Source organism: Lichenostomus cassidix, chromosome 3 (assembly GCF_008360975.1).
Source record: "Lichenostomus cassidix isolate B80296 chromosome 3, HeHo_3.0, whole genome shotgun sequence".
Classification (NCBI taxonomy): Eukaryota; Metazoa; Chordata; class Aves; order Passeriformes; family Meliphagidae; genus Lichenostomus; species Lichenostomus cassidix.
In genome coordinates, this window is record NC_139483.1 from 95,647,679 (window position 1) to 95,674,630 (window position 26,952).

A 26,952-nucleotide genomic window follows, 5' to 3' on the forward strand; every position below is an offset into this window, starting at 1 on the left:
TTGTCCTTCTTGCTAATTCATAGCATCACTTAGGCTGGAAAAGACTTCTAAGATGATCAAGTCCAAGTGGCCTTCTGCTGCTGTTCTTAGCTGTGTGATAGTCACTACCTTTAATTGACAGCAAGGGTACATTGCATCTAAAACAAAGGGCTAAGAGTAACTACTTCTCTACAGTAATTATAGCTGGGGTTTGCCACACTTAAAGAACTGAACTTAAATATAACACAAAGGTTCAGGGGAAAGCTGCCTTCTCAAAAAAGTACCAGAGAAGCTGCACTAGACCATCACACGAAAGGAGAGCCCATGTGAACTTATGCAGATCTCCAAAAATAATGTGTGAATAGTGATGCTTATCACTGAGACTGAAACCTGCTAAGACAGACCCCTCCTCCTTGAGGTCTCTGTTGGCTGGCTGCCACAGGGTCCCTCACAATTCCTGAATGGCCAAGGGTAACAAACTGATTCTTCAAAGCTGTGCTTTTATGCACGCAAGAAAATTTAGTGCTTTTCATAGCTGTTCTGCATCACTGCTGCTTCCTTGATGTGGGTTTGTAGTTCTGTCCACAGGCCTGTAGAGTGGTTGGCCTGAAGCTGGAAAAATATTGTGTTTGCTTATACATGAAAGGGATTTACCATACATCTTTTTTTTTTTTAATGTGAAGAAACAATTACTTCTGGATATATTGCAAAGGTTTTACTGTTTGTTGTTGAAGAGACCTGTCTAAAGTCAAAAAGGTCAAGCAAGTCTCATCTCAGAGTGACAGTTCTGTGAAAAAGTTTATAAATCTGGGTAGTCTGCTCAGTGCTCTGTACTGATTCAGATTCTGAGTGTCTGCTCCTGTATATAACCATTTTAATTGCTGTACATGAGACTACATAATATATTCAGCAAGGCATGATGCAGAATAATGAAACATTTCATTACAGAAACATAAACCTCTTCATTATATTGTCACAGGAATAGATTTGTCCCATTATAATTGTTTTTATATTTACAAAAAAAATCCTCAAATATATTAAGCTTTAGTACACTAATTAGATTGTATTTTACAGTACCTGTATGTGTGATTTTCTTTTTGTTCACAGCTAGCAGATGGTGTGGTATATAGTTCTGCTATTAAGAGCTGAGGAAGTTTAAAGAGGTGAGCACAATGTGTATTGCTCTTTGTTGCCTTTTGGTTATGTCTGCAACGTTGGCCTGTGTTCTTTCTCTTTTTTAACTTTCTCTAACTTTACCTTTTTTATTTAGCTGCTTTTGCACTTTAGATCCATTATACTTCTTCCAGTCAGTCAGCAATAGCTACCTTAACCATTGCATTAAGTTTTGTGTGCTTGAATACAGTGGATTTCCATCTGTATTTGATTTCATTAACTTCCCTGGATTGCAGGCACATATAAAGTTAATCATGCTGTTAAATGTCCCTTTGAAAAAGCCTATGGATGCAGAAAAAGTCACAAGAGGGCAGACAACATTACACATTCAGTTGTCATCAAGTTAATACTGTCTGATTGTATGCATATTCTTTTATACAATAAACTTCTTATCTCAGAAATCAATAATTTAATAAGAAGCAACTGATCCACTAGTAATTTTTACTCTAGGATACAACAAAGCAACTTGTACCACAAAAGTAACTCTCGAATTTGTATGAAAGGAATGATTTTGGGTAGTTTTAACTTTGAATAAAATACAAATTATATATGTTCCAATATATGATTTCTGTGTAAGAGTGATAATTATCAGATAAATGGAATATACTGCTTTTCCATAAATGAAGAAAAATAATAATGGAATGGATAATATAAGACCTCTGAATTTTCATAGATACTCATTACAAAATGTATACTAATGTAAGTGTGTAATTACAATATTCCCATTATTTCCTGAGAATTAATTCTAACTTGGAAATTATTATCATATTCATAATCAAAATTATTATCTATTATTAATTATTACTGGTAAACATGTTACCCAACAAAACTCCCTACAATTATTAACAAAACTGATTACATGTACAGCATCTTATACTTTGAAAAGCAAGGATAATAAAAGGCAGATTTTACATTTTTAGCCCACAGAGTTTTGTATATGTCTTGATTAGATTATTATAATGAAAGATTACCTCCTGAAGCTGATAGCTCTGCCTACTGATGATCCTAATGAAGAAAACCAACATGCTTGTATCTACTAAGTACTAGTTCCTAAATTCTTTAGGAATAATCCAAGTCCAAGAAAGTCGAAGACTAGGAGGTTCAAGCCTGTATTTTTAATGGTAGGAGGCTAAGTTAATACTCCAAAGAATTAGGAATGTCAGCAAGGCAGATCAGAGTACCTATTTGAGGGATTCTCAGGCCTTCAGTCAATGTAGAGAGAAAGACATCTCCAGAAATGAACCCAAAAACCTTATCTCATCTTCCTCTCTCAGCCTTGGTGAGAGCCCAAGTTCAGTGGAGTGAGAGCTGCAGTGGGTGAGCTCATACACGTTAGGCACCTTGAAAATGTTGAAGTTTAAAATGGAAAGCCCACCTTGACTCAGGTGCCTGCCATTTTTTAGTATCTCACCTTGACTGGCAGGAGGGAATGAATAATGAATGAATGAATGATTCTTATCTATGTGAGCATTCATGGCCATGGGTGTTACTGATGCAATGGTACAAGATTTAAAGCACAAACTTTAAATGCAAAAATGTCAGATTCATCTAGCCACCTTCCCTGAAGAACAGACAGAACCTCCCCCCTACAATGCAGTCTGCAAACTGCCTGAGATTTGTCAAAGATTGTGGTCATCCATGGGAAACTCCTCTGTCTCCAACAGGCACTGGAAATCCCATTAAGTCCCAGGAAAAATTATACTATTGGCCATTTTAAGGGGAGCATTGAGAGGAGGAAGGATGCATAGGAAAATATCTGTCTGGTTTTTTTCTGATAAGGGTAAGTAGATGATAAACATCCACTGTCTTTCCCTACTTATTTTTCTCTTAACTACCCATAAATTCTTACACCCAGAAGGAACTCTCAGCCATAACCTACAACTGCAATGCTTGCAAGGCACTTGTAAGATTTTCAGTACTTGAAAGGACAGAAGAGAAATTAATTGAGATAGCTGTTTATTTGATTTCTTTGAATATTTTCTTAATCATTAGCAAGTGGATGAAACATTCTGAGTGTTGTTTGCTCTACTGTTCTGTGCCTCCCTCAGTTTCGAATTTACAGGATTCTTGTCATAAGCTTAGTACTTTCCTAGGAAAAAATGAATTTTTTTTTCAAATGTTCCAAATAAATTAATAGAGCATTTCCAGATAGCAGGAAATATTAAAAAAAAAGAAAAAAGAAAAAAAAAGAAAAGGGATATAGAATATATTTCACTCTAAAACCAAAAAGTCTTACTCTACAAAACTACAAAATCAACTTCCATTCAAAATATCCTGAATAACAGCATAAACAACAACAAACATTTTCTGCAGAGAACTCTGATTAGAGTGCATATTATTTCCTCTGTTGATTAATTGAACTGGCATTTTGATTGCCTTTAATTGTACACATTAAATAAGTGCTGTGCAGTTATACATGAATGCACATAGAGGATTTTTTAATTTAATGTAAACAATTATATCCTAAATCACACAAAGCATTGAAACATTCACCTATTTTTTTTAGATTCAGTAAACATTACTTCCCTTCGTAAGTTTTGAGAATTGTGGCTGTGATTGAGGAAGCACCCTTCCAAAACAAATTTCAAGGTTTTTGACTCCAATGCAAGACAGGCTCTTTGGAGCTCCATCTGTAGAGTCTGACTTTGCTACAAAACAACATTTCTCCCTAAAAAATGTAGAATGCTTATCTTCTTCAAGGGGCTTTACAATCAGGAATGAGTAGCAATACTAAGAATAATGATAATGAAGAGCATCTTGCAGGTCTATTTTGGAACTTCCAGTTTTAAAGGCACTGGAAATCAGATCAATCATTTACTTGGAAAAGTAAGAAATCATTTAAATGTGAGGGGTATTTTACAATAAACAATGACAGGTTTATATCTATTAGTTATTTTTATTATATTCTATGTATGGTCAGCCAGCATAAACACATGTACTAACTTCAAAAAGTGCAAGAAGATACAACTTTGAAAACCACATTTCAGTTCAGTTTTGTAAGATTTGGACATTGCTTTGTACACTGTTACAAATACTTTAGTTTCTATGAGAGTGCTACACAAGGTAAAAAATACATTTCTCATCTAGACCATACAAGTATTTTACAAATATGCATTTATCTAAATGAAATTAAAAACTGTAGATGTGGAGAGAGGGATGAAGAAAAAATATGTTTGCAGCATGAGGAAGATAAGAAAGTTTAAGGCTGGAAAACCCCTTTGCTTTGTGGAAGTAAATCAGTAATATTCTGCAACATTCTGAAAGCCCTTCCAGCATACATGTAGAAAGAGCTGTCAGTAGTAAGTTTAAACTCAAGGAAGGAAAACCTCTAAATTATTACATGTGGCTCAGAAAGAAATGTTACTTTGCAATAAATAAATAAATAAATAAATAAAATTTTTAAGCTTTCATGCTGTCTTAAGGAGAAGTGGAACAAAGAAAAAAGTTTCCTATTAAAAAGTAAGTCAGGTTTTTTAACAAGATGTAAAAAGAGATAAAGGAATGCAGAATAGCAGTCACAGCTAACAACAAATATAATTTTAAAGACTCATTAATGAGCAGATGTTTGGTGCATTGCTAAAATTAGCCTAGTCAGAGTTACTTGGTGTCTCTTTCTGGACTTGATATGGAGGTTTGTCTGTGTCTACTGAGATGCAGTAAAAAAAAAAAAAACCCAAGAGGCAGAAGGACATAGTGCATAGGAGGAATTCAGCAATGCTCCCTGCACATGTAGGGAGGAATCAGGAACACCAGAGCTCAGCTGGAGTTGGGACTTCATAGGTGTGTAGTGGTGGATGATACCACCTCAGGAACTGCTGGGGAGCCGAGTGGTCCCAGTACAGCAGGGTTTCACTGGTGGGAAACATCCTAGTCCGAGTAACACGATAAGTCCCTCCCCAAATTATGTAAATCCCCCTGGCTGTAACCTAACCCCTGACTCCATCCCTCCCTTCTCCCCATTGGTTGTGGTGTTCCCCCCGCCTCCTCTCCCCTGACCCCAGGTGATCCCTATATCTAGGGATACCTCGGTCTCCTCTTCCTCTTTCACACTGGAACCCTCTGGAATAAACATCTGGAACATCCAGCAGATTGAGCCTCTGGATTCTTTGTCTCTGGTAATGTGTGAGCTATCCATCTCTCTGGGTGAGTGAGAATCTGTGCCTTACACCAGCTCGGGTGTGAGAAGGGTCTTTCTGTACAGCACCAGAGCAGTGCTGGCTGGAGTGATCTCTCAATAGCCTCAGAGACACTTTCAGTAAACACAGAGGCCTGTTCCACCCCTCCTCAACCCACTGCGTTATAGGTGCACAAAAAGAATCGTCTGTACATTACTAGCAAAAGACTGAACAAGGAATATGTTGAACTGTTACTGAATGAGAAGAATGATGATTCAGTGCCAAAGGGAGACAGATAAAGCCAAGGAACTTAGTGACACATTTCCCTCAGTCTTCTCCAACTACTGAAAAGTCCGTGGGAACCAAGATTATATTTGTATATTCATGAGTAAAATTATAGTCTGAAATTTCTTGTGATGATAAGAAACTCATTCTCAAAGTGTTAACACCCCCACCCCCAAATAATCGCATTTCCTGACGTACTTCACTATAATTCTTTTACTCCAAATTTCTGTCTGAATAGTTATTTGCATTTGTGATGCACATGGTTCAGATCTGCTTGGCAAAACTAATGAGAATTGAGTTCCCTATCAGTTCGTTATCTCTACTACAGGAAATTAGTAAATTTGTCTTCATATTTTTGATGGGCAAAATCATTCATATCTGAGGCTGTCAGCTATCAACCAGGCATGTCAGAACAAGAGGTCATGAGCACACCCAGGGCTGATTTTGACAGCTCTCTGTCCCAGGAGCAGATGAAGAGCCCCAGTGAGGAAACCACAGGGCTCATGAAAGTCAGTGAGGAAACACTTTCCCAGTGGATGGGCATTTCATTAACACCTCTATTTGAAGGGCAAAATGACATCCTGGCTGCAGTATGCTGAGGTCTTGACCCTCCTCAAGAAACCATCTAATTACTATCTTCTGTCAAACCTCCCTTTTTGGAGAACATGGTTAAGGAGGCAGTTGCTAAGCAACTTCAGGAGCACCTGGACGAAGTGGGATTTTTAGCCTTCTTCCAGTCTTCAAGTAATCATTTCCAGACAAGTTTTCGTAACAGTCTTAGCTTCATATTTCCTAATACTGCTCTTGGGACACTAATGAAATATTGTTTTATATCAACTCTGTTAATGTTTTTCACATATATTTCAGTTATTGATGATTCAGGTCATCTCATGTTGAGTAACAAAAGGATCATGTTATTACCAGAATTTTATAAAGAACATATGCATTGAAAATCAAATGCTTTTTAGTTATATTCATGAGAAGCAAAGCTCACCTTGAAGAACAGATAATGATTTTATTCATATTCATCTCAATGTTTCTTCTTAAATCCCAGATATCAAATATGCAAATCCCCTAGCTTCAGTCAAAGAAAAAGAAAAACTGAAAATGTATCACCATCAGGACTTCAAATAATGAAGCCATGAATAAAAAGATCTGTGATAAATGAGTTTCTAATAACAACGGGGTTTCAAATAACAGCAGGAATCAGATTATGAGAATATAAAGGGGAAGTTTCATGTATGAATGGTTTGAAAGACTGCAACCTTAATGTTTCTTTATTGCTTAAAATGAGGAATGATGCAGACTGTAGCAGTCAGAAGTTCTTCTGTGGACCTGCCAAGCCTCCTGCTTTCACAGATCCTGCAGCTCAGCTGTGAAATTGTGGCTAAGAAATTAATCAAGTGCCACAAAAATCAATCAAACAAACAATCTGCTAAAGAAGCTTTCCTCAGAAAACCTGCCCAAGTTGGAAACAGTCTGATAATATGAAATATCTAGGTTTGTTTAAATAACTTGTTTATAAACATATTCTGCCTGATGTGAAAGAATTGGTCATTTGTCATTATATATTTAACTGAAGAAAAGATGCAAAAAGCTTTTTGTTGAAAAAGGATGATGTTTCTAGAAAATTGTTCTGTTTGGGTCCAGCAAGACGGAGGGAAGAATTGTCAATCTGGTGTTGCTGTAAGAAGTCCTTTTCTTAAATTCAGACAGGTTGTCTGTGAGAAGCAGTTAAGGTCAACTAAGAAAGGGTTAATAACAGTAGTGCCAGTGTGTAATTTCAGCTCTATTGCCCTCCTGTATTGACTTTCTCTGTTATCAAGTTTCTATTACATAACCAGATTTATGCCACAGCTCCAAGCACCACAAGCATAAATCAGTGAGTGGGAGCAGCCAGCAAAGTCAGACAGGGAAATTGTTTTTAAGTCCCACAGACATTTGGTTCTAAGTCTGAAACTCTAGCAATGCTCGTGAACTTGTGACCGTGGAAAGTAGTGATGGTGGGGGAACTCAGCTCAGCTCTTTTCCTGAAGCCTGCCAAACTCTCCACTGCTTAAGCTGCTGATGAAGTTCACTGCAGTGAACACGCAGGATGGAGCACAGCAGAGGGAAAGAGAAGGCAGCCAAGACACAGAAGCACCATGGAACAACTCTTTCTTCTATCACAGCTTCTACAGTGGAGGGTGAAGTACTTGAACATTCATTATCCCCTGAGGAGCCTAGCAAAGTGATCCTTTTGACTGTTTTGAGCCCTTTTTACCAATGGATTAGATATTGAGAAGGAAACAAGCTACAGAACAAAGCCGGTTTCTTCTTTCTGACTGACTGTAGAAAATAAGGCTATTTAGATAGTTTCTTCAATACCAGGACTAGGATCAGTACAGACTTCTTTCTGCTTCTTTTTCTGTTCGGCTTCAGAGGAGTTTGTTTCAGGCAATGGGACACCTGAAAATTATCCAGCGATTTTTGAGAGAAGCATAACAATGAAGAAGAACTATAAGGTTTTTTCTGAGTTAAATGTGCAATTACTACATGCTTGTTTGTTAATGGTAGAGCATTACTCACTTTTGACTACCAAACCTTCTGTAACATTTGGAATAACTCACAGCCAGGAGGGTGTTAGGGAGATAGAGAGTCTCTCAGTTCTGAAGAGCTAAAGACCATGGACTGTTGCAGAACGTATCTGTCTGTCAGGAAAGGTCCCCTGTTTGGCGTGTCCCACCTACCTGGAACCCCAGCTGTAGCAATGCAGAGATCCACTAGAATGCAGCATGGCTGCACCTTGTCACACAAATGGGGATTTCTGCTGCAATGGTCTCAGAACAGCCCAGGGTACAAGCACATACCCAAGTCCTTTCCTACCGTGGACTCTAGCACCTGCAAACAAGAAAGCCCTTAGAAGGACTTCTCACAGTCTTGGAATGAGTGAGAGCAAAAGACTAATACTGGCAGAAAGGTATTTTAACAGTCTTCACAAAAGATAAAGAGATTTTCCTTGAATATTTGCAACCCCTCATCCTTAGGTGTTTTGAGCTCTTTCTGGTATTGTACATGACCAGTTTCTTAATACATTATATCTCTTATCCACCATTATCATGAAGCTTCTTTCTGTCTGTCTACAAATTAATTCCAATTTGACAGCACAGATTTCTAGGGGAAAAGAACACTCCTTTGGAGATGTTGCAGTTTGATGTTTCTTTGTTCAGTTAGTTAAGTTGTGCAAGTTGAAATTAACCCAGATATTCTTCCAGGGCTAATACACTTTCTGACAGTCCCTGAACAGAGCTGCAACATGAGGGGCTTTGTTTGTATTTTGCAGAGGGAGCTGCATTTTCCACAACCAGACAATTGCCTTCTCTGTATCTACAGCTAATCCTAATGGTAGATGACTATTGAAGGGAAGGAGACAAGGACTGTAGAGTTAGAAACAATTCCCTTCAAAGAAAATAACTCTGGGCAGTACCTGTGTCAATCTATCCAGTTTCAAGTTCAACTTGTACCTATGATCCTTTCTCACTTGCCAGATGGATATTCCAGCTGATGACTACTGTACAGTGCCATCACTTTTAAACAGTTTTTCCAAATAAAAAGATTATGAAAACCTGTCATCTTCCTAGAGGAAGTTCGTCTTCAATTAACTAACATTTTTCCTCCCTCACAAGGAAGTTTTGCAAACATTACTTATCTCTTGTGCCTTTCTGATTTACTTAGGTAAGAACAATAGAGTCATCGTGCTTTGGTTTTTTGTTGGTTTGTTTGTTTTTCATTAAAAGCAGCAATACAGCATTTATTGTCACACCACTTGCAGAATCCATGTAATATTTTAAATCCAGCAAATGCAAAACTACCAGTATTAAATATACGCTCTTACATTTGCAATACTTGTTCTGGAAATGGCATTTTGTTCTTATTGCCATTTAACATCAACTTGAAAACAGTTCTTAAAAATTAATGGCCTATGCTAAATAGATACTGAAGGATCAGTGTCTAATTTTAGCTATATTATAATAAGCAATTACTTTTTCTCATATCATGTTTATATAGCATGACCAAGTTTAAATACCTGATTTAGTAAGGCCCTGAAATGAATAATACAGCTTCTTGAAAGAAGAGTAAAAAACCTTGTGTTACTCACTGGAACCTCACACAGAAGTTTCCTTCAGTTTATTCAGTTCATGAGCTGATAACTGCACTAATACAAGGGGGAAGTATATAAGCAAAGTTGTGTCTTTCAATAGCTTTTTGTACTATTATGTTTTAAAACAAATCCCTCCCATTCCCTAGAACCTTTTAAGGCCCTTTCCCTTTCTCAGTTGTCTGGGTTTGCTGTATGGTAAGAAAGGCAGGTTAGAGTGCTCTGTAGCATCTTGGAGGGGAAGGGATGTACACAATGGCACTGACAGTCCCTGTGGATCAGGACCCAGCTCCACTTCTCTTTCTAGACAAGTTCACTAGACAGGAATGCTGCCAGCACTGAGATCTTGTTTCCAGCAGAAGAAGTGAGATCAGATGTAAAATCCAGCATTGTTTAACAGCACTGAGGGTTTCAGTATCTGTCCCTCAGACTTTTTGAAAGGTCTCTTAGCATCAGATTCTCCTTTCTTCTCAAGGGGTGGTTCTTGAAAGCTGTTCTTGCTGTGGTAGTTCCTAGATAAAATGCTAAAGAGCTGAGGCATGGTTGTCTGAGCCTGTATCAATAACCATTCCTTGCCAAGAAGTATAGAGAATTCAGAGTACAATTTTTGATCTTTTTAGCTTCAAAGTGCCTTGTAACGTTACTATTTTTATGTACCAGAGCACAGAGATCTTATCGCAGAGCACAGCTCTGTTCAAATATAGGACAAAAAGATGATTTCTGCACCAAGGAGATCACATCTGAATATGACAGAGAAGTGACTTAGAGATGTAAATAGAGGTGCAATAAAGAACTGGTGATCCTAGAAGGTTGTATTCATACAGCATTAGCATCTTGACCACTGTTTTGGTAGAGGGGAGGGAATGTAGTTAATGCAAGCATTGCTTTCATATCTTTTCTGCATTTTCCATGAGCATGAAACCCTACTTATAAGAAATGCATACCTCGTACAATAAACTTTCTCACTGGCATGGTTACATTTTTCTTATTTATTTTTATTCTTTAGCAAGAAAAAATCATGGATGGTAGCAGAACTGATGTGAATGCATATTACTGTATGCATGTTTAAACATATTCAGTATCTATGATGTTTCACACTGACTGCCAGTGCAGTTTTTTCTTCCTGAACAGCTTCCACAGGCAGTTTCATTGGATTTCCACTACGGTATCAGTCAGTCCAGGCAAGTGACATTATCAGTCTCACAGTAATGTGAATGAGATTACATGTGATAATGTCAAATAGCAAATGTTGAGGTACTCAATTCGATCAGGAATAACTCGATTTTGAGAAAAACTACGCTTGAATCAAAATGTATGTCTAGACATTATAGCCAAAAGTCTTTTCTCCTTGATTGTTTGTTGTTGGGGTTTTTTTAATCCTTTAAATTATTTCAGAATAGATTAAATATACAATACTTACAGTGTTACTGTGAAATCCAGATTTGAAACTGCGTGATATTGATGACCCTGTCTAGCTCTTAACATTCTGGCTGATGCACATGTATTGATGGTACAACACTGTCATGTGAATTCTGATAAAATATTGTTGTATTACTTTTCTTTTTTGATTACTTGAAAAAGTGGCAATAGTAGCAATGTTTTTGAAAAATTCTAATATTCAGAAAAAGCTCTAATAATTTCGAAAGACAACACTCCAACTGGTAATAGAAGTAAAACAACAGGAGGAAAAACGTTGGTCAGAGGAAACAAAATATCATCAAAATGCTTCAAGGGGAAAATTGTATCTTGTTATCTTTATCAGTGTGAGAGAATAGTGTAGAGTTATTCATATGATTCACACTGGCAAGAGCTTTTAGAGCTCACATAAAGAATAAGATACACTTCCTTTCCTGAGCTCATCCACCAGTAATGATGACCAGTGACCAGGAATGATGAATTCAAATGTGGACATAAAATTTGTTTCAACCTACCATTCACAAAGAAAACCTTTCTATATATCACATGACATTCATCCCAGAAGAACACACAATTTTTTTTTTTTTCATGCTCTGGGATGCTGGGGAAAATGCAAAGAACAGTAAAAGTTGAGATATTTTCAAAGGAGAGCTATAATACTGAAAAGTTACAATTTTTTTCTTTTCAGAAAAAGCCATATTAAATAATATAGCCTTAAAATTCTACCAGAGAAATAAGACAAAATTTAATTTATACTTGAAATTGAACTACATGAATTTTCTTTAACTGAAAAAAACTATTCTAAATTAAACTATTTGTATTAAACACAAAACCAATTTAAAAATCTCATTTTAGTACAAACTCCAGCAAACATTTAACTAGAATTATTGGTGGCATTTACATAGCATAGAAGATGTCATTTTTCTTTTGCTGTCCTTTCAGTAAACTACTATCCACTGAGGTCAGACAGCAGACACAGGTTAATCAATTTAAGCAGTTTAGATAAGAAAGAACCAGGGGGGAAAACATATATATATTTTATATATATAAAAAAAAATACATATATTTATATATATTTATATATATATACACTCTAGAATCCCTTCTGCACAGAGAATTTTGAAGAATTTCTTGCAGAAAAACAGCAGTGGACACCAAAAATCTGTCCATCCTCATGGACCAGTTTTACTCACACATGTTACACACCCTAAATAAAAGGAAAAGCAGAACAAGGACAGTAAAGTCATAAACCCTAAATTAATTGAGAATGGCTATTAGCACTGTTTGTCCCCCCATTCCCAGAAGTGGGAACAATTTTTAATCCTTTTTAAGGATGAACTCATGCAGATCTAATGATGCTGATTCAAAGACACACTGAGGTAATGCACTTCAGATAAAAAGGACATTGCATCATTTCAGCAGGTCTCAAAATGTAAATATTAAAGGAAATTTTGCCATGGCATCAGCTTTTACTGTAATCAAAGACTCCAAGGTATGATTACAGCTAAGCAGGTCACACAGTGGGACAGAGTCACTGAGGCATTAAGATGGTTCCAATCTAAAGAACATAAGGCAGGAGACACTAGCCAATTCTCTTATTGTATAATAGCACATAATGTTATATTACGGCTTTAAAAAATCAATTTATGTTCCACCCAACTGCTTCTGGTTAAGGGGAAAAAAACTAACATGAGGGCTGCACATATTTATATTGAAGTTAAACACTGTGGAAAGAGGTTGCAAACTGAGATTTTTCCTTGCAGGACAGGATAAGCATCAATCAAATGAAGTGTGCAAACAAAGTGCATTATTTTAAAACCTCTGTGTTTTTATGTGCTGTGTTTCATATTTGGAAGGAAACAAGAAATCCCATGGTTCTGATGCTTATATTTAAAAAATGAACTCAGGAAGAGAATATGACATGCAAACATGCACCTCTTTCCTGGGGAGAGCAGAGGTAGCTCCTGGAGTTGTTATGTGCTCATCTTTTTTACAGAGTCCTGATCTGGAGCTGCCACTGACTTCTTCCACCAAAGCCTGTGGTTTCTTTCCTCTCCCAAAGGGTAACAGCATGTGAATGGAGGGTAGGGGGCACGGTTGTTGTGAAATATAAATAGTACTCCACCTAGAAGTTAGGAAAAGCAACTTAAAACTGAAGATAATGAGATCTGGGTCATCCCTTCCTCCCTGTGGTCACCCCTCTCTGCCAGGGTCACAGGCTCTGCCCCAGCATCCCTGCACTCCACTGCTGCAGTCAGTGGCACAGCCACATCCCTACCACCCAGGCAGAGGCACCGCTGGTGGGCCAAGGCACAGGCAACTTGTTTGCAAGAAAGGACACCAAGATATTTCTCAAAAACTACTCCCTCTCTTTTTAAAAATCTTATTTATTATATAAAAAACCATAAAATACTCAAACACCTAATGCTTCTTCACTTAAGAAAAGCTCCATAAAATTTGACTGACCTGATGGCTAGAGAAGTAAGATTATTGCTTGGGTGCTTTTTTTTTTTCCGCTGGGCAAGTGCCTGTTTTCCCCTCAGAGATGAATGCTGGATAAATCTTGAGGAATTACAGCCAGGATTTGATAACCTGTAGTAGTCTTAGTATTATTCTTGAAAAATCGTAAAATTCCTGTGGATTTTCAGTGCAATGGCTGTGCACACACTCCTCACTCCCCGTTTGCATGTCAAAGCCCACACACTCACGGTATTCAAGCACTGTGATCCAGCAGCAAGTCTGAGACATTTTCAGCACTGCTGGGCTTGCTCTGCAGGTTTGTACAACACCAAGTTGCATTTCACAGCCCTGCTGAGGCGACTATCTGTTCTTCTGGATTACTATGTCTTCAAAACCAGCATGTCAAAAGGCTTTAAGCAGGACACTGATATAAATTCCAACCTGTTCAAATATTTGTAACAATATTCAGGACTGCTCTGAACAGACCTTCTGAAAATTATTTATGTAGAGGTGAGTAAAATCTGAACCCAGTTTTCTTTAGTTGCTGGTTTCACTACCATGAGTCCTGCACATGCTACCCCATCATTTTCACTGGGCCAGCCCTTGCACTAACTTGCACATGAAGTCTGCTGTTGTGATTTGTGAGTGGTTGGATCTTGTGTTTCCTTTTCACTAATTACCTCTCATACTTCAGAGTACTCTGAGAATACTGGATAAGAGATTTTGTTTACACCTTCTTTTGGCACTCAGGAGCCCTTTCCTAGATGATCTAGAGTCTTGTTTTGTGTAAGTTACTCTCCCACTGTCCACAAATAGAGAATTGCCCATCACCCAACTCTTCAGGGTGACTCCTGCCTCAGTAAATAGCTCAGACAGTTTCTGAGCACTGTAACACCAGGATTTGCTCCTTCTTGCTACGAAGGTCCATTTCTACTCTTACTTCTGTAACTAGGCCAATGGATAATTTATTTTGGCCTGTTCCTAGATGAAATCCATATCCATGGAAAGAAAACACTTAATATGTTTATATCTGTGAGAAATTTTCATTTATTTTACTCAGAAAATGAAAAATCAACTCTCACAGCTCTTCCCCTAAACCTTGGGGGTTTTTTATTTCCTAAAGAAAAGCTCTGTGTATCTGTTTTCAAACTTTATCTTCATGACACTTGTCTATAAGGAAAAGCTGGCCTGCTTATTTAAGCTCTGTCATTGTATACGAAATGAAAGCTTTTATTGTATCACATTACATATATGGTGAGGTAGGAGTGAGAGTGTATATAAGAAGTCCAGTATCTACATTTGTTCATTCATTGCATCACCGTATTTAGTTGCCTATTCACATGAACAACAACGCTTTTGTATAAATCTGATGTTTAAAATCTAGTCTACTATACAATACTTATTCTACAGTCTACTTTATTTTAATTTTCCTAATGTTTTACTTACATTTTGCAGAGATATGAAAGCATCTTACTCTTTTACTTATCATCTGTTTGGGAGAGGGGAGAAGGGCTAATAACATAGTTTAAAAAGAAAAGTGTATGGGTGTCACCCGCCAAGCTCTGGTAGAAGTGACATGTTTAATGCCACTCAGCTTTATTTGTTATTACTGTGCCAAGGGGTCTCTTTTACACACACTGAACCTTGCAGTGTCAGTGTATTTTTCTAAGTGGCTTGTATGGAAGAGAACTATACAGTGGTATGTACTGGTGCTAAAAGTGGATAGACTCTATGTCTGTGCCTAGATAGAAGAGATTTTGAAGGTCTCTCCTTTTTTTCATCGGAAAAAAAGTTCATTTGAAAATAAAAGTCTTGACAATAACTGAAATAGGTGTTTCCTATCAAATGACTCTGTAACATAAGGAGAGTTGCTAAATGAAAAACCACAGTGAAATAATTGCATGTTTAATATTCCTAATGCTAAATTATGCACTTAGAGTAAAAAGTAGAGTTGCTTACACAGCTCTCCTGCCTTCTCTCTATCTTTCCTTGTAAAGCATTTGCCTCAGACTGTCCCCAGGCCTGTCCTGCCTGCCTTCCTCTTATAAGTTTTGAAGTAAAAAAATACCACCACCCCAGAGAGGGCTGCAGAGTCCAGAAGGTTTATCTGGCAGAGATTGTCTCCGGGGACACATCTTCCAGTTTTTAAAGCTATTTCCAGATTAAATGGCCATCTCTAGCTGCCTCTTTTCTGCAGCATTACTGAAGGCTTTCAGGTACCCCAATTAGTATCATTAAATCTGCAGCAGGTTGTCTGACATCTGAGTTGGCCCATGTACTTTGGTATCAGAAAACCATCCCACAAACAGATTCCTGAAAATAATTTCTTGCTTTTTTTTTTTTTTTAACAAGAATAGTCTCTTGCCTCTGGAGGTTGCCTGCTACACTGCAAACACTCTAGCTCCTATCTGGCATCTTTTCTCCTAAAATCAGCTTAGCTTTTGGCCTGCTGTATCAGAAGCTGAGTGAATGTAAATCAGTGGCAGTGGCTGGAGCTGAGCCAGAGGATCAGGCAGGACCCCTCGTGGAGGCAGAAGCTTTCACCCATGACATGAGCCCAGAGCTCAGCCAGCAGCACACCAAGGAGCAGCTTCTCCCTCTTTGTGTTTTATCCCCTGTCCTCTTGCTTTTATTGGAGCATCTTACTGTGTATGTAATTACATAGATGTATTTGCACCGTAAGCACATGAATGACTTAAAAGAATAAAAAAACTCCCAAATATTTTTGTATAACACCAGTTTGAGTATTCACAGAGTATTCACAGAGGAAGAAAAGTGTCCAAAAGTGCATTCACATATATCAGTGAGATGTGCATACACACATCTGTGCACAGGATTCCTAAACTGGTAAATGATATCTATGCACAATTTCAAGTGTCTCAATACGCCAAAACATGATATAGTGAGTAAATATGTGGCATAAAACTTAATAGAGATATTAAAGGATTCTGTTAAACTAGGAAAAAAGGCTTAGTTTTCTGTTAGTGCTGAGCTAAGGGGAGCAGCAGGGCTGAGGAGCAGATGCTGCTGGGGCAGGGACTGACAGCCCTGAGGTTTGCTGAAATGGGCTCCTGGCCCATGGCAGGGTGAGGTGAGTCTGGCTGGGGCCAGTTATACTTCTTGGCACATTCAGAGCCCTGAGCTTATTTAGCTTTGAGGAAATATCCAAGCAAAATGCAGTAGGAGAGACTCTTAGCTGTGGTCTGAATGAAACCAGTAAATACATAGCTTTTAAATTACACTAAAAAAGGCATGTTGAGCATGGGCTTTTCAGGTGACCATCCTAAACATCTTGCACACATGCATGCATGAAAGAAGACAATTTTAATTATATTTTTGTGGTAGTCCTGCTGTCAGGGTAATCATAAACTCTGATGTTTCTCATCAGCTGTGCTCTGTCAGAAATGAAACATCTCAGTGTGACAGCAGAAAGATTTCATGAGTGCACCCGTCAGATCCTGGAAGTGAGAAAGCTGGTACAGTGGATTATAAAAGTGTTCTCACTACACAAGCATTCAGTTCTTGTGATTAAATGAATTTCACAGTGAAGGGAAACATATCATCTGGCTCCACTGGTTGTGACTATGTGGGTGAATTAAAGCAAATAGAAGGGGTTTCCATACTCAGACAGAGGTAGTGTCTTTAAGTAAGCCTGCAATTACTGGTGCACCAGCTGTCATAGCCCTTCAGAAATGGGGAAATCATTTTGCTCAGATCCTGAAATTCCAAGTCTACCTGTATCCTGCATTACACTACACAGCTCTTCATCTCTTGTTCCAAAACTAATGAAATGCAGCTTCATTCCCCCCCCATCCCCTTTCTTTAAAAAAGCTTACAAAGTTAAGACTTTTGTGTTATATTTTGAGTCCCTAAACTGCTAACAATTGGGCTGTCAGTGCATTGAAGCAGGCAGAAGGCAGACGAGATGTGTGTCCTTTCTTCTGCCTCCTCATGCAGAGTGAAGACCCAAGGCCAGGAAGATCAGACAGTGCAGAGGTGAACTTCAGCCACCACACTCCCACCCCAGAGAGATGCCACCCTCCAGCCCTGGGGCTAATGCTGGGCCACACAACAGCACTGGAAAATCTGGAAAATGGTTGTTAAATAATTCCCAGTATACATTTCTCTGGGCTTTCTTGACCCTGCATGAAAGTGTATAAATAACATGAGGGGGAAAAACCCGAAAGTACTAACCCAAACTTTACAGTTCTGTCTCCTTTTCGGAAGCTGCAAGAGAAAAACTGGGTAGTCTGCAACCCACAAAATAGTAATTGTAAAGTTGTTTTATGAAGGAAATGGATAATCCTTGATTACTGGGGGTGGGGGAAGAAGGGATGATTCCTTGATTAAAAAGGTCAAGAGACAATATTTTAAATCTACAGGATTAAAGTTTTCAAGGAAATGCTTATAGCTTATTTCCAGCTACAGAGTTGTTAGCAAAGCCTGCCACAAGTTAGTGCAAAAAACAAAGTGACAATAGCTCAAAAGTGTTTTCTTCATATTCTCTTGCTAATGATAATGTTACGTTTTAGAAACTCTAATTTTTTTATATTCAGATTCTACTCTGGAAGCATGAATTATGTTAAGGAAAAAAATTTCTACTGATGATAATTTTCCTGAGATCAACAAAAGTATGTCCTAAAAAAATTCTACTTAGCCTAAATAAAGGTTGGAAAAATTGACTCTAAATTTATTTCTTTCCTTGCTGATAGTATTTGGAATAGTATTACACACACCTCTTTTTTCCTTGAGGTATACAATTTAGTCATAAATCAAGTACTGGGCCCAAGTATTTATTCTTAGTCTAATATAATTTTCCTTACCATCCTGTTACGCTGCTTTTGAAGTTAGTCTGCCCAATAAAAAAAATATTTCTTAAAACATAATTAATATATTCGAAAAAGCTCTGGTTTTGTGGACTATTTTTAAACAAAAGGAAGTATTTGTTTCCCTGTGCCCATGTCAGTAAGCTTTCTTTTATTATTTTTTGTCTATAGATATTAATTTAAAGCATGCACTAGTATTTTTCTTGGCTCATTTTGCTGGACCCAACTAAAACATCATTTTCCAAAATGCCCACTCAGTGAAATCAGCCATAAAAGATTTAATTTAAGTTGATCTCAACATCAGATTTAAGGGTTTGACTTAAATTTATAAACACAAGGAAATTCCAGGCACTGTAAATTAAAGATTAAAAAGGTCATTCATTCTTTAATTGAGCAAGATTAGAGTAATATCTGCCCATTTATTTATTCCATAAATCCCTATCTCTGAATTTTCTTGCTTCTCTCAGACAAGCAGTCACTGTGTTGGCAAGGACACTTTTGGGTGAAATAATAATTTTTTAAATTTTTTGTTTTGGTTTGTTTTTTTAGAATAAAAAACAGTATTTGAATTCAAGAAATTCTGAAAATCTCCTGAAATACTTTAGTAGCCAAACAGGGATTGAAATCAGCCACTGTCAGTGTGCTTTAAAGACAAATTTACTCACAAGACAGTGACAAATAATAAATTATAAACCCCCAAAGGAGGGCATGATCAACTTCCTTGGTGGCTCTGGCTGCAAGAGGACTTGCAGAGGCTCCCGAGTGGGTGCAGTGCCTCATGCCTAGGCTTTCCTGGGATGTTTCAGCTCACAAATCATTTGTGTATAGCCTGCAAAGCCTCCCAGGGAGCTACTGCAATCTCATGGGTCAACACAGACCAGCGGGGGCTCTTTGTGAAGTAAAGAGCTGCACAGAAGATGAGGGACTGTTTTCACATAGATAGATAGATAGATAGATAGATAGATTAGATGATAGATAGATAGAGTGGGATTCCTCAAGGCTCCTGGATAACCTGCATATTGACTCGTTTTAAAAGCTTGCTGAAATACTCATTCCCTGCACGCATACTGAAAATTAAATCTCATAACATATGCATGCTATACGCTTCATACATCAAAACACAAACACAGACAGTTTGGCAGAACGAAAAGTAGCGTTAATGAAGCAGTTAGATCCATAATAAAGAATTTCTTTGAAACATTATTGTCATACCAGGTTTTATTCTGGGAGAATGTTGCATGCTTTGAAATCACAGGTCTGGTGAATCTGTAATGGCAAGGCTGACAGACACATTAGCACTCCCTCTGCAGAAACCATGGTGATGGTCACCTTATACATATGAATAAATAAATAAGCTATATTGCACTAGCAATATCTAGACTTCCAAAATATAGGTGTGGCATGGAATAATTTATTGATCAAGATTTTGGAAAAGTAAGGATTTTTTAATAGATATGGGTTTATGAGGAATCAGAAGCCTTGAAGCTTTAAAGGTTTTAAAGCTTTGAGGGATAGAGAATTAAGTGAAGAAAAATAATGGTGCTATGGCTAAAATAATTAAAAATAAGGGAAGAGCAAATTAATAATTCTATGTCAATCAGCCTCCTTTTGCTGAGGAACATAATAGCCAGGTGCTTACACTAAAAAAATTTAACTTTTATAAAAGCATATTATGGACCAATTCTTCTAGAAATGGCCTCAGTTTTACTACAAGTTCATTAAAAAAGAAGTTAATGAGTTTGCAGCAGTTTCTTTAGCTTTTTGCCAGAATAGGGAGTGAAATCTGAGTTACAAGCTAGAAAAGAGTACTGGCACATAGAAGTCTATAATGGTTGCTGACTTTTTATATCCATTAGATTTGATTTTCTGGCATTGAACCCTTTTCATCTGTGACCTGAGCGAAGCTGGTGTTCTCTCTCAGACAGACAGAGCACAGTGTGGCAACCTGAGCCCTGGGTGCCTTTCCCGAGCCGTGTGAGAATAACACTCACACCACCATTTCAACACAGCGGAGGAGACGTAGAGCGGATTAAAGCCCCAGAACGATTTCCCAGTATAATTTTGCCTGTCTTTCCGTGCAGGCCAGGCAGGAGCGTGTTGTGGGGATGGCCGAGCACCTCGCTGCGCTCTGCTCCCCCGGCGCTGCTCCCCGAGCCGGGCTGACACAGGAGTGCCACAGCCGCAGCTCGGTCAGATTGCCAACGCGCCCAGCCGCATTCCCCGTCTCCCTGCCATGCTCCATGACAACAAGGTGAGACGGCAGAGGTTACCCGAACAGCTGCTTCCTAAGCCAGAAATTCCAGGCATTGAAAACCATCTGTCTATACATTCACAAATGTATATAAGGGCAATCTATCAGGCTGCGGCACTGCAGCTGCCACTCCATCAGGCCTGCTTCCTTTCTCCAGGCTGAACAATAAGAGCTAGTTCTTCACTTTGTGTCACACAGAATGGCTGATTTGATTAAGTCCCCAACTCTCATTATGCTAGGTAGGGGTGTAGAATTTCAATGATAATCCATAATGCATGACCAGTTTGTCGCCATGGTAACATAAATTCAAGGTTACTAGCTCAGACGCATAATTGGGTGTGCATTGAGTGCTGAAGAAGGGCTGTTAAAATTCTTGTCATAGAAGAGTAGCATCCATCATACTGTCTGAAATTGCAAAGTACTCATAATCAGAAAGAAAAATCCTTGGAGAAAAATGTTAATAAAATAACGATTACATCTAATATAATTGTTTAAGTTTAAAAAACCAAAGTGGTTAAAGTATTTTAGTTAATAAGAATGGAAAAGGCAACTCATTAACTGCAAAAGACTTCGTCTGAACGTTCCCCACCCCCCAATATTTGCATTGTAAGATGGACCCAAAGCAGTTCAGCTCTGAAACTGACTGATTAGCTCAGAATCTAATCCATATGATACAGTAAAAGATGACGCTTCACACGCAGACGGCACAGACTTATAGGCATCGTTTGTCCAGCTTGATCTTTTGTGGGTAAACATATCTTCAAAACTAGCTGCACTAAGGATAAGAGGACTATTGCATGCTGATTTTTTAAATTTTTTAGATGTTGCCCTGAATTATTGCACTATACAACAGCCATTTTAACTATCCAAGATGAAATAGGTAAGGTCAAACAGAACAGATAGAAACAAGACATTTAAAATCAGACTGAGAAAAGCTCTAGCATGTATATAGCAGGTAGTGCTATAGTAGATCTTACTCCAACAGATGGATGGAATAGATGACCTAGAAAGGCTTCTTTTTTTTTTTTTTTTTCCTATCTCATTTCTATGCATTTGTGACTGCAACATACCTGAAACCTGGCAGTCAGTATATAATGTAGTGTTGGGAGGGAACTAGGTTCTCTTTTTAAAAAATATTCTGGTGTACATCTCTTCTGTATTCCTATAATATTAGCAAGATTGATGTGATGTTTGCATTACTTATTCCCCAACAAGCCTTATTTTGATGACCATCTTTGATAGCAAGGAAGAACAGGCAGATCAGATTTTACATGAGCACTTCCAATATGTCAGGGGCTTAAACCTAGCATGTCACTACAGGAAGAAAGATCATTACTAAATGAATATTTTCCTCAGCTCCAACCCCATTTTCCTTGATATTGTCTGACTTGTATGTATGTGTTTTATAGTCTTGGCAAATTCTAGCTGAGATGCTTCAGTATATGGTTTTATTTATTAAGATTTCTAGTAGAATCTGACATTATTTCAATGTATTTCTGTTACAATTTCGGATGAGTTTCTTCAAAGGAATAAAACCTCAGTTTATGCCTTTTGAGTCGAATCTGTCCCTTGTTTCTGGGACTGAGCTTTTATCTAATTCTGTTGGAGATGCTTATGATCTGTTGGGTGAACTGCTTAAAAATAACAAAAGAAAACTCCCATTACATGGAAATGGAAAGGCTCTGTAAGGAAAAGGTTATTCCAGCATGAATTTTCTGCAAAGATTAAACTAATCTATTTGGGCTTTCCAGATTTCAGATTGCACTGTTTTTTAATCCACTCTGCTTTTACATTTTGAAAACATATATTGTAGGTAACTTAACATAAACATAATTCAAACTGTTAAACTACAGTGAATTTTAAAAGAATTTTATGAAGTGCATTTGGTATTGGTTACTTTTTATACTTTTCATGTTTATTTCTGAGAAGATTATATTTTGAGAACTGATGGTTTTCATTAACAAAATTAAATAATTTTTATAAGGTTAGAAAATATGGGTGCTAACCTGTAATTTTTAAAACTTAATTTTTGTAGTGAACCATGCACCTTCTTTTCTGAACAAGTGAGTTCAAGTCATGCTCTCCTGTCACCATTTTAAAATTGTTCAGATCTGCAACTAATTTCCATTACAGAAAAATGTGCTGGATCATAAGCCTATATGCACCTCGTAGGCAGTAGGATTTTTCACATGAGTGAGAAACGGCAAGATCAGATGCTACAGTAATGGAGGCTGTGGTTGTAGCACACTGAATTTATTTTTCTCTGTCTGTAAGACCTGGTTTTATATGTGAAAACATATATTACTGTTCAATATCAAGATAGGACTGTGTGTTCAATGTTGTGTTTTATTTCAACACAGCCTGGCTTAATATGAAGCTTGCAAATATCGCATCTGGAGGTGTATTCTCTTCTTGATGTGCACATGTAATTCCAATTAACATTAAGAATGTTAATGAGAATATGCCCCTCTAGGGGCTGGAGAGGGGGAGGTGAGGGAGCAGGTTTGTAGTTCTGATTTAAATAACAAGTGACTTTTGTGGAGAATACCAGCATGTGGTCTCATGCACTTATATTGTGGAAATGCAGTGGCTCTGAATGAGAGTGCAGGATTTAAACATTGATGCTTAGTGATGCTTAGCCAAGTGAACCCGTTGTTGGGGGCAAATATTAAATCCCAATGTGCCTTCTCCAGGAAGGAATATTTGTAAAAATGCTTACTTCTGTATTTGTCCACAGGCATAAAAGACTGGCATGTGAGAGACTGGGCCGTGGTTTTGTGATTTTATTTTTTATTAAAGACTAGCTTAGTTTGAAGAAAGGAACCATTTAATTACTTCTTGTTTCTCAAGTATGCAGAATGTATAGAAGAGCTTTCAAAGCCTTAAGCAGCAATGTGCTCCTATGCTTCGATTAATTTACGTGTTGTTCTTTTAGTGTTGCAAGGAGGAAGTACATTTAATATCAGATTTCAAAATAAAAACAATATCTATCTTAAAATGGCTATTAAATCATTATCTTTTCTTTGAAAGTGTGATGTAACTAGCGATATTTTGAGGAATCCTGTGTAAGCAAAGAGTAAGAATAACTATAACACCTCCATTTCTGAAAGTGGAAGATAACAGACTGTGAAATGGTTTTAAGGCAAGCATGTCTGCAATATGTATATTATAATTGCAAGAAAATATGCTTAATAGATTAAATGGAATTATCATTTCATGATAAAAACAGAGACAGTGTTTATGTGGAGAATATATTTTCCTGTGTTTTTTCTCCAGAGGACAAAACCATAGTACAAAAAACAAGGATAACATGTAAAATGGTTAAGAAGAAAACATGGAAATAAGAAAGACAAATTTTTTACTGTCCTAAGAAATTATTTCTCTTTTCTTTTTTTTTTCAGATAATGATTATTGCAAGACATAAAAATGACCAAGAAATAAAAATATATATTACTGTTTAATGTGCCATCTAACTCTTTGGTTATCAGTGACAGAAAAAAATACACCAAACAATATAATTTATCTGTTTTGTCAATTCTTGCTGCATAAACTTTCTGCATGCCTTTTCAATTTACACACAGAGAAGAGCTGTTCATTTCATTGATCTGACACATCACATTTCATTGTGTTGATTTCAATGCAAGTGCTATTGCAGGATGGGCAACATGCAGCCAGCAGGATACATTAAAAATGTAAAGTGAAAATGTGTGTTTTGTAGATGCCTTTTACTGTGACAATTTTTAGGTCAAGCAGTTGAGAAGCTGTTATTTGAATATTTGTCTTATACATTTTATGCGTTGAGTTTGGTATTTGTAAAATGTATCTTTTCTAATTACACAGTGGTATATTTGAAATGATAAAATATCATGTATCCTCATTTTTTAACTTGTTCAGGGACCAATCATTTAGTCTTGGTTACATGGGTAACACAAGGCTTTTAACAAGACAATCACAGAAAATAAGAATTGTCCTTGTGTTTAGAAAGTAGTCATCTAAGGCTTAGATTTGTGCTTCTCCCACATCCTTCAGTAGTGCTGAAGTTTAGGGGGTTTTATGAAAAAATTATTTTGCACAGACTGGTGTAAATGCTCACCCAGTCCTATCTCTCAGTGTGAAAAACTACACATATATAAGAAGAGGTGGGAATTGTAAGAAGGCATGATGGGAAAACCAGAACTGTTACTAGCAGATGTTGGTGAGGGAATCCGTTTAGGAAAAACAAGACTGGAGCAATTTTTTTAATCAGAGGTTTTCACCCCCCGTTAAGCAATTTCTTCAGATTTGAAAAAGAGGACAGTATTCAGCTACATTACCTCCATGCATTTATTTCATTCTTCATTTTGAAGAAAAAGTCAGTCATTAAATCAGAATAAAGTCATCAAAAGCAAATTAAACAGATTAAAGGGGATATGAGACATGGATGACATGGTGACCAAAACACCAAGTCTAAGAGTAGATTAAGTGTTTGTCCACCCCACATGGAGAGGACACACACTTGAGCAGCAAGAACCAGGGAAGAGGCTGCTTCCAGTTCTCCTGCTACAAATCCAAGGAAATTTCATTAGACTGTATAGAGTAATTACAGAAAAGATCAGAATTTGTCTGTCTGGTTCTATCAGTCACATTAACTTGATTTCATTTGACATAAAGATTACTAATACCATGTCTTCCAGAAAAACAGAAACATTCTCAGAAAAGCTTCACTTGTGAAAATAAGTGTTTAAAATATCACGACAAATGACAAGTTTTCTGTTTAACTTTGAGCAGTTCTTTCTTCCTGTGCCAATTTCTGATAGTACACACATAAATTAGTCTTTCACCACATTGCAGAGGCTAAAAAAAATTATTAAAATATTAGGGAAGTAAATATGGAAACGTATAAAATAGTACACTAGAATTTTCTTTAATTCAGAAAGAAAACCCTGAAGGTGACAGATTTTTATTAATCAGCTGCAGTCAGAATTTGCAAAAAAAACCCAAAAGGAAGATGTGTGACACATTTACAAATTATGTGGCCTATTGGACTGCATAGAAGAAAACAGACTTATAGATCTGATGGTGCTTTTGCTGTTGCCTTACCTCTGATCTGACTGTTGGGATATCACTTTTCTGGAACTACGTCGATGTTTCACAATGCTCTCTAATGAAGAAGAAACTGCTGAATGAGAAAAGTGCCTGACAAGGATGAAATTCTCTGACCTGTGGTCTGCAGAAGGTCATGTTGGCTGGTCATAATCTATCAAAACAGTAAATGTAATACACATTCTTTAGGCATTTCAAGGATCAGTGGAAATGTGATTTCCAAAAATTTACAGTGGTACCTTGTGTGCTGAGAAATGACCACAACTCCTCATAATATTGAACCTGTCTTGAGGCGACTGAAATGGGTCAGTAAGTTAAATACTACATCCACAGAAGCTCTGTGAAAAAGAAAAGATAAAGAGAATAATTGTTTCTAATCTTAAAGACAGCACTAGTAGCCTATCTTTGCTCTTCAGGTGTTCAGGAAGAGAGGAAAGTATCTTCTTATTTTGTTTAAACCTTCTCAAAGTGCATTCTAAGCTTAAAATCAGTGGGGTATTCACCAGGAGTGCTAATGGCATTGCTATAGTCCCGTGTTTGTCCCCTCTATGGTCCTTTGCTGCTGCTAGTGGTGGCATTCAGGGAAAGAAACCTGAGCCTAAAATAGATTTCCTATCAAAACTGCTTTCCTATCAGTTCAACTGCTTCAGTTAAGAATGTGATTTATTTTTAGACATTATGCACAGGCCATTTGAACATGTGGTGTAGGTAGAATCACAGCATTTTATGCATGTTAATACCAGTATAGCTTGTTCATTTCCTTTTCTGCACTGGAATCAACTACCCTGATACAATCACCTTATATCAGTATAGCTGGGCTTGAAAAGGGGACGATGGTATGTGACTTGCAGTTTTACCACTTTAAATTAACCTGAATATTTAAAGCAATACAAACTCTGTGTTTAGACAGGGCTTCAGGCCTTGGAGAATTATGAATATGAGTCATTGACTGTGTCTTTTGCACAAATTGTTCCAAGAACAAACCCTAGTCCTTGCCCAAACCCCTAATTAATGACAACCAGCTAACCCTGATTATCATGTAGGGCACAGTAAGTGTGTTGAAGGGATTCTGCTCAGATTTTAGCTGATGCGATTGAGCACCTATAACCTTGTTTTCCCCTTGCCGAGCTCAAGCAAAGGTGTTTCATCATAATGGGAATTATTCCCAAGTCAATTTTCACAGGTTTTTGCTCTGTCTCTTTTCAATCCATATGATCACAGTTAGCT

The 26,952-nt window shown here is 37.4% G+C and overlaps 1 long non-coding RNA gene across 5 annotated transcripts; it reads right to left on the reverse strand.

Moving 5' to 3' along the window:
* Positions 1-19,346: 19,346 nt before the first annotated feature.
* LOC146440251 (uncharacterized) lies at positions 19,347-26,287 on the reverse strand. Of its 5 annotated transcripts, none has more exons than XR_014851389.1 (4): positions 26,229-26,287; positions 25,965-26,063; positions 25,723-25,781; positions 19,347-21,048 (listed from the first exon to the last, which is right to left on the reverse strand). It is a non-coding gene; the product is annotated as an uncharacterized LOC146440251 (long non-coding RNA). The 5 variants fall into 5 exon arrangements; XR_014851386.1 differs by having other exon boundaries at positions 25,723-25,879; XR_014851388.1 differs by lacking the exon at positions 19,347-21,048 and adding an exon at positions 23,824-25,476.
* Positions 26,288-26,952: the final 665 nt, after the last annotated feature.